At 38.2% G+C, this 10,924-nt stretch overlaps 1 pseudogene; it reads right to left on the bottom strand.

The window, feature by feature from the left end:
• Window positions 1-535: 535 nt before the first annotated feature.
• LOC111542625 lies at window positions 536-1,561 on the bottom strand (annotated as a pseudogene).
• Window positions 1,562-10,924: the final 9,363 nt, after the last annotated feature.

Here is a 10,924-nt window from a genome sequence, read left to right on the forward strand (position 1 = left end):
CGTCCTTAATTTATATTAAACCAGAAATATATTACCACTAATGCATTGGTATTTTTCACTACTAAATACTGAAAAAATTTGAAATTATTTTTGTAGAAGATTTATCCTAGCAATGTTAACTTCACAGTAGGCTGACATTACTTAGCTCAGGTTTCAGACACAATGGAAAAACAGATCCATGCTGGTGTTAGTGTATACAGTCTTGTCCAACCACTACTAAAGATCATGGCTCACTTTTGAGTATTTGTTTTTAAAGCAAAGCGCATGCAGAGATTCACAGCAATTTTAAAGACCGAATAAATGGTCCTATTATTACAAGTAATGGCAAAAGCTGCAATTACTTTTGCACCAACCTAATATGTGGTCCAAACAATAAATTCAAAAGTCTACGACAAATAGGGGCTCTGATAGCTGTTTATAAGCACTTTAGGTGTGATTATACTGAAAGCTGAGTTCATTTGAAATCTTCAAAAACTGTTTCTGTTAATCCTCAAATAGTGCTTGTTATAGTTTAACATTAAATGAGAGCATTGAATTACTTGTTATTCAAGCACAGCAGTTGTTCCTTACTATCTTTTGTGAGGACATTAACTGGCCATCTTTTTTCAGCTTCTACTCCTTCTTGACCATTCTTGACAATTCTCTTCATAGTGATCTTTCTGCCATTAACTATTTAGTAGAAAGTGATATAGATTTGAAGTTGAAGTTCACCACTACCACCAAATGACGTGAAACAGAATAAATTGAGGCCCCTTGACCTGCTGACTCGAATGAAGTAAATCCTGTACCAAAAGAAGAAAATTAACTTTCAAAAGATGGAAATCCACTGAAAGCAGAGAAAAATGTCCCCATTCTTTGGCTTTTGCTTCCTTAGGGACCCCTTGGATTCCCAAAAACGTCCTCAAATGGGTTGTCAAAGAAGATGAAAATGAGTCCCTTCCACCAAAAAATTCCCTGAAGACATCATTTGTGTTGGCATGTGAAGCCAAACTCAAACGGACTGTCAAAATGACTTCCACCTTCTCCTTCTTTGCCATATTTTTCATAGATGTCCAGTTTTTTAGCATCTGACAGCACTTCATATACCTCAGCTACTTGTTTGCATTTTCTCTCTGCTTCTTCTTTATTCTCAAGATTTTTATCTGAGTGCCACTTCAGTGCCAGTTTCCAATGTGCATTTTTTTTTTTTTTTTTTTTTGAGATGGAGTCTCTATTGCCCAGGCTGGAGTGCAATGGCATGATCTTGGCTCACTGCAACCTCTGCCTCCCAGGTTCAAGCGATTCTCCTGCCTCAGCCTCCCGAGTAGCTGGGATTACAGGTGCACGGCACCATGCCTGGCTAATATTTTGTATTTTATTTTATTTTTTTTAGTAGACATGGGGTTTCACCATGTTGGCCAGGCTAATCTTGAACTCCTGACCTCAAATGGTCTACCTGTCTAGGCCTCCCAAAGTTCTGGGATTATAGGTGTGAGCCACCGCACCCAGCCCAATATGCCTTTTTAATATCCTTGGGTGAGGCCTATCTCTGCATGCCTAGAACTTCATAGTGACACATCATGCTTTAACAGATTGCTGGATCAGGTCCAAAATTACAAATAAGACAGAACTTATATCAAATGGTGTCTTATTTTCAGGTATGCAGGGAACATTCATGAAAATTTACTGTATCTTAGGCCACACACACACACATACATCTCAGTAAAGTCCAAAGAATAGAAATAATATCAATAGCACTTTCTGAACATAAGGCAATAAAATTAGAAATTAATAATAAACTTTTTGTTTTTCAAGACAATAAACTTTTTTTTTTTTACTCTGTCACCCAGGCTGGAGTGCAGTGGCATGATTTCACTGCAGCTTCCACCTTCCAGGCTCAAGCATCTTCCCACCTCAGCCTCCTGAGTAGCTGGGATTTCAGGTGTGCCCCACCATGCCTGGCAAATGTTTCGATTTTTTTGGTAGAAATGGGTATTCATCATGTGGCCCAGGCTGGTCTCAAACTCCTGGGCTCAAACAATCTGCCTGCCTTGGCTTACCAAAGTGTTAGGATTATATGGCCAGCCTAAGCTAGGCTGGAGTACAGTGGTGCCATGGCTCACTGCAGCCTTGACCTCGCAGGGACAAGTGGTCTTCCCACCTCCACCTCCCAAGGTGCTGAGACCACAGATGCTAGCTGCCGCCTGGCTATTTTTAATTTTTGTAGAGATAGGGTCTCTCTATGTTGCCCAGGCTGGTCTTGAACTCCTGGGCTCAAGTGATCCTCCTGCCTTGGCCTCCCAAAGTGTTGGGATTACAGGCTGAGCGGCCATGCCCAACCAACAACAAACTTTTAAAAGGCTCTTCAACATTCAAATTTGTAATAATTATACTTCATTAAACAACTATTGGGTCAAAAGAAAAAATTGCAGATTTTTCAAAGGAAAAATAAACTAAAATTGCAGAATAATAACATGGGAACACTTCTTGAAATTAAGCAAGAGAAGCCAATTCCTCAGTTTTAAATTGTTGGTATATGTTAGAAGTATTCTAACATGCAAATAATGCTGATTGTGTTTTTTTCTTTCTCATATTTTTAGCTGGGTTTTTCAATGTGCAATTTTTTAAATGTTTATTATAATGTGAGCTTAAAAACAGTTCACCTGCTATCACTTGCTATCTCACTTACATTTTAGTGTGTAAGAAGAAATAAGATTGAACATCATGATGTATATATATATTATATTATACATACATATACACACCCACAGGCATATGAAGCAGTGTGAGGTGGTGCCACATCCTTCTCAGAAATGGCTCTTAGTAGAGCCATCAACATTCTGTTCTTTCACCTCTTTCTGCTTTTCTTTCTTCCTCTTTTGTGAAGGGTCCTAAATACGTGGGTAAATCTAGAGCAGAACAAGAAAGTAGACAGCCTAAACCTTTGCTACTTATGGAAGGGAAAGCAAGAGCTCTGCCTTTAAGAAACAAACTTTTCATTCTTTCTCTTTTTGCCCCTTCAGTTCTCATTTGCCCCCAGAGTAGTTCCTCCAAAGGAATTCTCTTGGGTGCCAGAACCCAGCTGGCAGAATAGGTACGATTTGCGTAACGCTGCTGTTCTGTCTCTGCAGGAGCGTGGCCAGGGGTCTGCAGACTGAATTAGTCATGAATTCTAGTTCAGTGAACAGCAAGCAGGGAGGAGCAGGTAGAGACGACAGGCTCAGGGGTTTGGTGGAGCCCTGTAAAGACCAGGGCGGGGTTTTGTGGGGGACACTGGGTGATTTTGCTGTCGGTGTGTATTCTTCCTTGACTGTCAGCTCTCTTATTAGTTCAAACGGGACTGGCTGCAACACCAAGCTCTAGGAGTTGGCATATGACAAATCAGGGGTTCCCAAATCAGGAGAGTGATTGCTAAGCTATAATACATGACCTTGGCCAGAACCATGAAAATTAGATCCAAGAGTTTTGGCAGAATACATTAAAAGACTCTCTCTCTCCTAGAGCTATTCTTCCAGACATTCCTCATGCTTTCTGGCCTAGCAACTTTGAACAAAACTCTTAAGTTTCAGAGAATTTTCTCCTCATGAGGCTTGTCTCACCAAGGTAGAACACAGAAAACTTGCCACTATCCCCATCCTTTTCACTGTAGGAAACAGGTCTGTGAGTTAGATGACTCCACCAGTCACTCAGATATAGGAAAGTTAGATTGAGAAGTTAACACCTTAAAGAAGGAAGCTCTTGGGGCACCATTTGGTGGGGATAGCAACTGAGATGTATGGCTTTGGGGGTGGCAGTGATGGTATGATTGAGTTCCTCAGCCTGGAATGGCCTTGATGCCAGCAGTATTGAACTCTTGCCACCAGTGCAAAGGAAGCCTCAGTGTTGGTGGCAGCGGCAGCCAATGTACCCGGGCTGTAGTTTCTTTAAATTGTGCATATTGGAAGTTTGGCTGCAGACAAGGTTCTCTGGCCTTTACAACAATTCTCTAGCCTGCAAAGTAGTCTTTTAATAAACTCCTTTTCTGTTTAATCCTCAGGGTCAGAGTGAGCAGTTACAAATAAGAACTTTGACTATACTGTTGTAAAACTGTAAGACATAAACCTGGGAATTTCAGGGGCTCTGGCCTGAAGATAGGCCATTCGGAAACAAAGTTACATAGAAGAAAGCACGACTAAGAGATCAAGAGTTAGAGACAGAGTGAAATTTGATGAATACTGGATCCATCCTTGCCTGAAGCTAATATGAATAGATATGTAAGTTGGTAATTTGTTTTTCTTAAGTTATTTTGGGTTGAGTTACCCGTCATTGCAATTGAAGGCACTCTGACTTATATAGGCTTTTAATTTATATATATATATATATATATATAAATTATAACTTTTTTTTTTTTTTGGTTAACAAGGTCTCACTCTGTCACCCAGGCTGGAGTGCAGTGGTGCCATCTTGGCTCACTGCAGCCTCCACTTCCTAGGTTCAAGAGATTCTCTTGCCTCAGCCTCTCGAGTAGCTGGAATATACAGGTGTACACAACCATACCCGGCTAATTTTTGTATTTTTAGTAGAGACAGGGTTTCGCCATGTTGGCCAGGCTGGTTTTGAGCTCCTGGCCTTACATGATCTGCCTGCCTCAGCCTCCCAAAGTGCTGGGATTACAGGCGTGAGCCACCTAGCCATTATAATATCTTTTTATGTTGCATTCACATCCATTCCCAGGCCCATAATTAGATACTTTATGCAAAATAACTGAAAACTCTGTCTTGTTAGTTCTGTAGCAAAAGACATAGAAGTTTATAAGATTTCTTGCTAACTCAAGTATGTTTTGCTTTTTTATTTCTAGTTTTTTAATAAAAATATGAAAGCTGATTTAGAAGTGATGGGAATATCCACCCACAAAATCAGGATAATTGATGCCATTTGCCTTTTATAGAACAGAGTTTCTCACTCCAAAGTGAGAATCGAGTTCAACATTAATGTTTTCTGAATGAATGCATACATCTTGATCCAGCAACTCTATGTTTATAAATTTCTAAGAAAGTAGTCATAGTTACCTGCAGAGCTTTAACCACATATGAATATATATCAAATACAGGCAGAAATTTCTAAAAAGTAAAAAATCAACTTAATAAATAGTAGATTGCAATTTTATATTGCCTACAAGCCACATGTGATAAGACTTTCATGTATATTAACTATTAAATTATAAAAATAATGCTATGAAATTGATACTATTATTTTTCTCATCTTACAGATAAGGAAAGTACAGCAAAGAGAAGCAAATACTCTCTACTTCTGCCATGAAGCCTGTCATGATCTAGCTTTAGAAGCCATGCCAAGCCACTTCTGCTGCAGTCTCTTCCTTAGAACTGACTCAGGCCCAGCACGGTGGCTCAGTCCTGTAATCCCAGCACTTTGGGAGGCTGAGGCAGGCAGATCACCTGAGATCAAGAGTTTGAGACCAGTCTGGCCAACATGGTGAAACCCCGTCTCTACTGAAAATACAAAAATTAGCTGCATGTGGTGGCGGGCACCTGTGATCCCAGCTATTTGGGAGGTTGAGGCATGAGAATTGCTTGAACCTGTGAAGCAGAGGTTGCAGTGAGCTGAGATCGTGCCACTGGATTCCAGCCTGAGTGACAGAATAAGACTGTCTCAAAAAACAAAACCCAAAACAAAACAAAAAATAACTGAGTCGATAAGCCTGGTCGATATTCCAGGGGAAGAGAATTAGACTCCACAGTTTGATGAGAGGAGTGTTGAAGAATTTATAGTTGTATTTCAAAACAATGTAATCACATACCTGGTCAGTGACAGAATTGGGATTCAAACCCAGGAAATCTGCATCTATCTATTATGCCAAAGGGGATCTATTCATCAGAATGTGAAACATATATGTGTGCCCCAAATGATAGATGTTAAAAATGTGATAAAGAGTAGTGATTATCAATTTTTCTCTTTAGCACCAGACCCCTGCTTTTTTTTTTCTGGGACTGGGTCTCACTCTGTCGCCCAGGCTGGAGTGCAGTGGCAAGATCTTGGCTCACTGCAACCTCCGCCTCCCAGGTTAAAGCAGTTCTCCTGCCTCAGCCTCCCTAGTAGCTGGGATTACAGGCACCCATCACAACACTCAGCTAATTTTTGTATATATATTTTTTCAGTAGAGATGGGGTTTCACCATGTTGACCAGGCTAGTCTCAAACTCCTGACTTCAAGTAATCCACCTGCCTTGCCCTCCCAAAGTGCTGGGATTACAGGTGTGAGCCGCTGCGCCCTGCTAGCACCAGATCCTTTAAACAAATAGGTAAAAAATATAGCTAAAGCACATTTTTTTTTTTTTTAAAGGCTCTGCTGATGAAGGTGGAGATTGGGGTGGAGGTGGAGAAATAGAACTCTGTCCACTCAGCCATTCTCCAAATCCTGAAACTCCTCAAGCATCTCAGAGGAAGCACTAGGTCTCCTCAGAGTGGCAGTACAAAGCTGACTACACAAGAAAATTTTAGGGACATGTAAAGATGTTCAATAGATAGTGTTTGTGAGAAAAGAAGGTTAAAAATTAGTATGTGCACCGTGGTCCCATTTTTTGTTAAAAAACAGGCATATATTCGTGAAAAAAGAATATAAGAAAACACATGGAAATATTAACAGATTGCTGGACTTGCAGATGATTGTTATTATTTCTATTTTTTGTTTATCTGAATTAACTAAGATCAACTTTGTCTACAGAAAATCAAGACTTAATTTTTTGTTGTTGTTGCTAAATTCGACCTTTCTGTGAGATGACTTCCCTGTACTTAACTCCTTATCTCATTATCTTAAAATAATATGTTGAGAAACCTTTGACTGATGCTGTATCAAATCAAATTCTTTTTTTTTTTTTTACATTGTATGTAAACTGAGAGACAGTGATGTTGGGGAAGTTGTGACTTTAGCCTGTATTTATTAACATGCTGATGCTCAGGTATTTGAAGTCTGAACTGTACTTAAAACTCTTGGTTCTTGCTTTTTGTTCTGTTGAATAGAAACCCCAGAGTTGCTTCATAGCATTTAAAGTAGCCAGAGAATATTTTTCCCTTTCAAAAACATGACCTATGCATAGACATAGTGGCTTTTAGATGCAAACAGATCATCCGTTTGATATAGAGACCTCATCTCCTCTCATCTTAACTCTGATTCATCAGTGCCCCTTGCAGTCTCACTGAGATAGACATTCAGGCATAGTTCGCTGGATCTGTTCTGGTTCAGTGGTGGACAAAATTAGCCCATATGTAGATAGCAGCCTTACACATTTAAATGAAAAGAAGAAAGTCATTGTCAGGCCTTTATTAGCCCCACTAAGATTTTGCCTCTCTGATTAAAAAGTTTAGTTTTTAAAAACTCTCTGAAAAAGATTGAGAGACTCAAACTTCATTTTCTTCTCCCCTCCAATAAGTTGCATCAGGATTCAAATATTAAAGACAGCTGTGATTAGAAAAACCATAGTGTATTGGCCTTGTAAGCAGGCTTAGAGACTGCAGGCATGCATCGGTGGTAAGGAAACAGACACTGCAAGTGTAACTTACGAAGGTTACGCATCACAAAGCAGGGTAACCAGACTAGAATTCAGACCTCACTTTAGGGCAACTCTTTTCTAATCATACCACACTACTTCTTGTTATGAGAACACTTTCCTGAAAATTTCCAAATTGGCTTGAGACCTCTGACATTTCCATATCATGATTTTTTCTTCTCATTGAAGATCATTAGGTCAAGACCATTGTTCTTCAGCAAAGTATGCCATGGTCACTGTGCCCTTTTCTGGAAGAGAGGCTACATATTTATAGTGAGAGTGTGTGGGTAATATCTACAAATCTCCTGTAATGACTCTATAATTGTATTTCTCATTGAAGTCATAGTTTTGCCCTGGGGAAAGGATAAAGAGTCAGAACGTACCCTTTTTAATGTGGGGGTTCCCCACAGAGGCTTGGATTTAAAACTTTGGAAAAAAGCTTTTGTCGTCTATTCCCCAACTGCCAGCTAAGAGACCTTGGTACCGGAAGCTCAGGACAGATGGATGAAGAGTCCCACCTTCAGGCAGAGAACTGGAGGCAATCTAGCTATTGTTTATCATTGCACCACATAGAGAATTAAGGGAATATGAAATACTTTATCTGTTGGTATTCTGCTATTTGCATCTCATTGCAATAAAAAGAAATATAAGTATGGTATCACCCCAAACAAGAGGTAGGTCCAAGTTTAGAAGATTCCTACAACTGTATGATAGCATCTACGATTTAAAAGTAATTTTATTTTATCTGATTCTCTTACCATTTCTGTGATGTTAGCACAGTTGAAGACAATGGAATCCAGGGAAATGAAGAGATAGGACTATGACCACAGTCTATTTCTGCAGTAGGAATCAGTTCCTCAGGTTCCTTCCTAGTCCTTTGTAGATATAGCTACGGGATCTTACAGGCATGGAAACAATCAATTTAGATTATAAAGGTTTATCAACAAAAACTATTCTGCTAAAGGCAAAAATCCTGTGATCTAGATAGTCAGAACACTGTCCTCACAGGGCCAGGAATGTTCTTCAGCTAAAGTATGTTCAGAATGGCTTCTTTTCCTTCTGGCTTTTGGACAAGAATTTGTAACTTTGGAAGGCTATTCTCTCAGCGGAGAGGGACAAGTCTAAGAAAAAGAAAATGCTTATTTTAAAAACAGTATTCAAAAAGAAAGCTAATGCTTTCATACTATTTAATATGTCATTGTTGTATTACATTAGAAAGCAACGGGGTTTTGATGTGCCCTTATTATGGTTTATAGACTTAAAAAGCAGAAAAAAATGGAAACAAAGGAGTCTCACCCATGTGGCAAAGTGTGCTTTGAAGTTCTGTTGCATTATGTTTTATAGATCTTGAGACAGGTTCACAAATTGCCAATCTGCAAAGCTGTCTGGATGACCTATCCACACATAGAGGTGACCTAAGCATAGTAGTATGCTGGCAATGACCAGGAGGCAGAGAAACTAGCTTCCTCGTAGAGCATGTGTTCATTTACAATTTTATTCCCATTTTGCTTTGCAGGCAGACTCAGTTCTTTTAATTTACTTTCATTTCATTCAGTTTCCATAATTTGTATGGCTGACTTAGCAAAATAATTACTTTTGATAAAAAATATTCCTTGAACATTATTCATTGTTTGGTTCAACATTTGCAACAAATATTTTCTTGGGTTAGACATTGAGCTGGTAACTCCGTTTGTGGTCTTGCCCCTCTTTTATCCATTTGGCTTTTCTATATGCTGTTTCCTCCATTTAGAAATCCCCTTACTGTTGCTCTTTTCTAACAATCTCCTCCTTATTCTGCAGACTCATCTTTTCTGAAAAGACTTTCTTCATCCACAAATGGCTTCGATGCTAATACCTTTATTTATGCCTGATGGGAATAGATGAGATCACTCAGGAAGAATATGTCATGGGAAAACAGAAAAACTGGTTTGTACAGGACACAGAGGAAACTGTGCCTGCCAGGGAGAAGGCAGAAGAGTTCTAGAGAGGGAGGAGAAAGCCAGGAGAAAGGCCAAGGGGTAACTGTTTCTACATGCAGAGCATGGAAAGCGCCAGTCACTGCTACAGAGAAGACAAGCAAACTGAGAAATGGAATGCATCATTGGTCTGTACTTGTGCCTGCTCATTTGCATACTGAATAACACCAGAATGATTCATAAGAATCTAACAGTGGTTACTTATAGAGGTGAGTGGCCCTGAGCAGCTGAGAATCATGTACAGAAGGTAGACTTTTATATTTTGCATACCTTCTAAAGTTTCTGAGTTTTGAACTATGTGAATGAATTACGTATTGAATACACTAAATCAAAATTATTTAGACTCACACCTGTAATCTAGCACTTTAGGAGGCTGAGATAGGGAGAGTCACTTGAGACTAGTAGTAGTTCAAGACCAGCCTGGACAAACACAGCGAGAATCCATCTCTAAATATTTTTACAAAATAAATAAATGAAAGAAAAAATTTAGACTAACTATAATACTCTAATATTCATATCAAATTAGCAAGATATACAAACTTCTACAATTTTTATATAAAATTAAAATTGGGTTTAATGGGTCAAATGATCTAAATCAACATTTCAATGAAATTCATGTAATAAATCCTTGGCAAAAATCATTATTGCATTTGTTAATTATACTGTATTGGAAAACAGAAGATCTTTTCCAATCCATTTGGATTGAGAAACATTTTATTTGTATTTTAGTGTTTAATCATTTCTGGCTCTCAGTCAAGCAAACAAAATATTCTGAAATGCTATAATGCATTTTCTCAATGCTACAAAGTTTCTGCAATCTTTTCTTACTTTACTTTTTTTTTTTTAAAGTAGGTGAAGTGCAACAGAAATACAAGATTTACATATACCTTAGGAGGGATAAAATCTTTATGTCCATCATGTACTTTATCTAATAAAGTAAGAATGTTAAAAAGACAGTTTTCCATTTGGGGAAATGAAGTAATGAAAATGATAGAATTCTGATTTCAAAGGAATATTTGTTGAAGTGTTAGTTTCCAAAAGATCCGAACAGGTAAACCAAGGGTTTTTTTTTTTCTTGTTTTACATGTGATATACTCTATTATTATAAATCTTATTATTGAAACACTTTTTTAAAATGTATTGGTTACATATAGTAAGTTTTGTGTCTTAAAACTAAAATATTTCTATCCCATTTGCTGCCATCTCTATCTCTTTCTGTATTAAAGCTCCCTTGTGGGAAAAGCTTGGTCTCTAGCAGTCTTGGGAGAACATCCAACCTGTCTGACACTCCTTTCTGGGTTTATTTATAGCTAAACAAGAGATTTTTTTTTTAACCGATTTTACCTGAATAGTATGAAATAAATTCCAATGTATTTTTATTTATTTATTTATTTATTTATTTATTTATTTATTTATTTATTTATTT

The sequence above is a fragment of the Piliocolobus tephrosceles genome, chromosome 4 (assembly GCF_002776525.5).
Source record: "Piliocolobus tephrosceles isolate RC106 chromosome 4, ASM277652v3, whole genome shotgun sequence".
NCBI classification, from domain to species: domain Eukaryota; kingdom Metazoa; phylum Chordata; class Mammalia; order Primates; family Cercopithecidae; genus Piliocolobus; species Piliocolobus tephrosceles.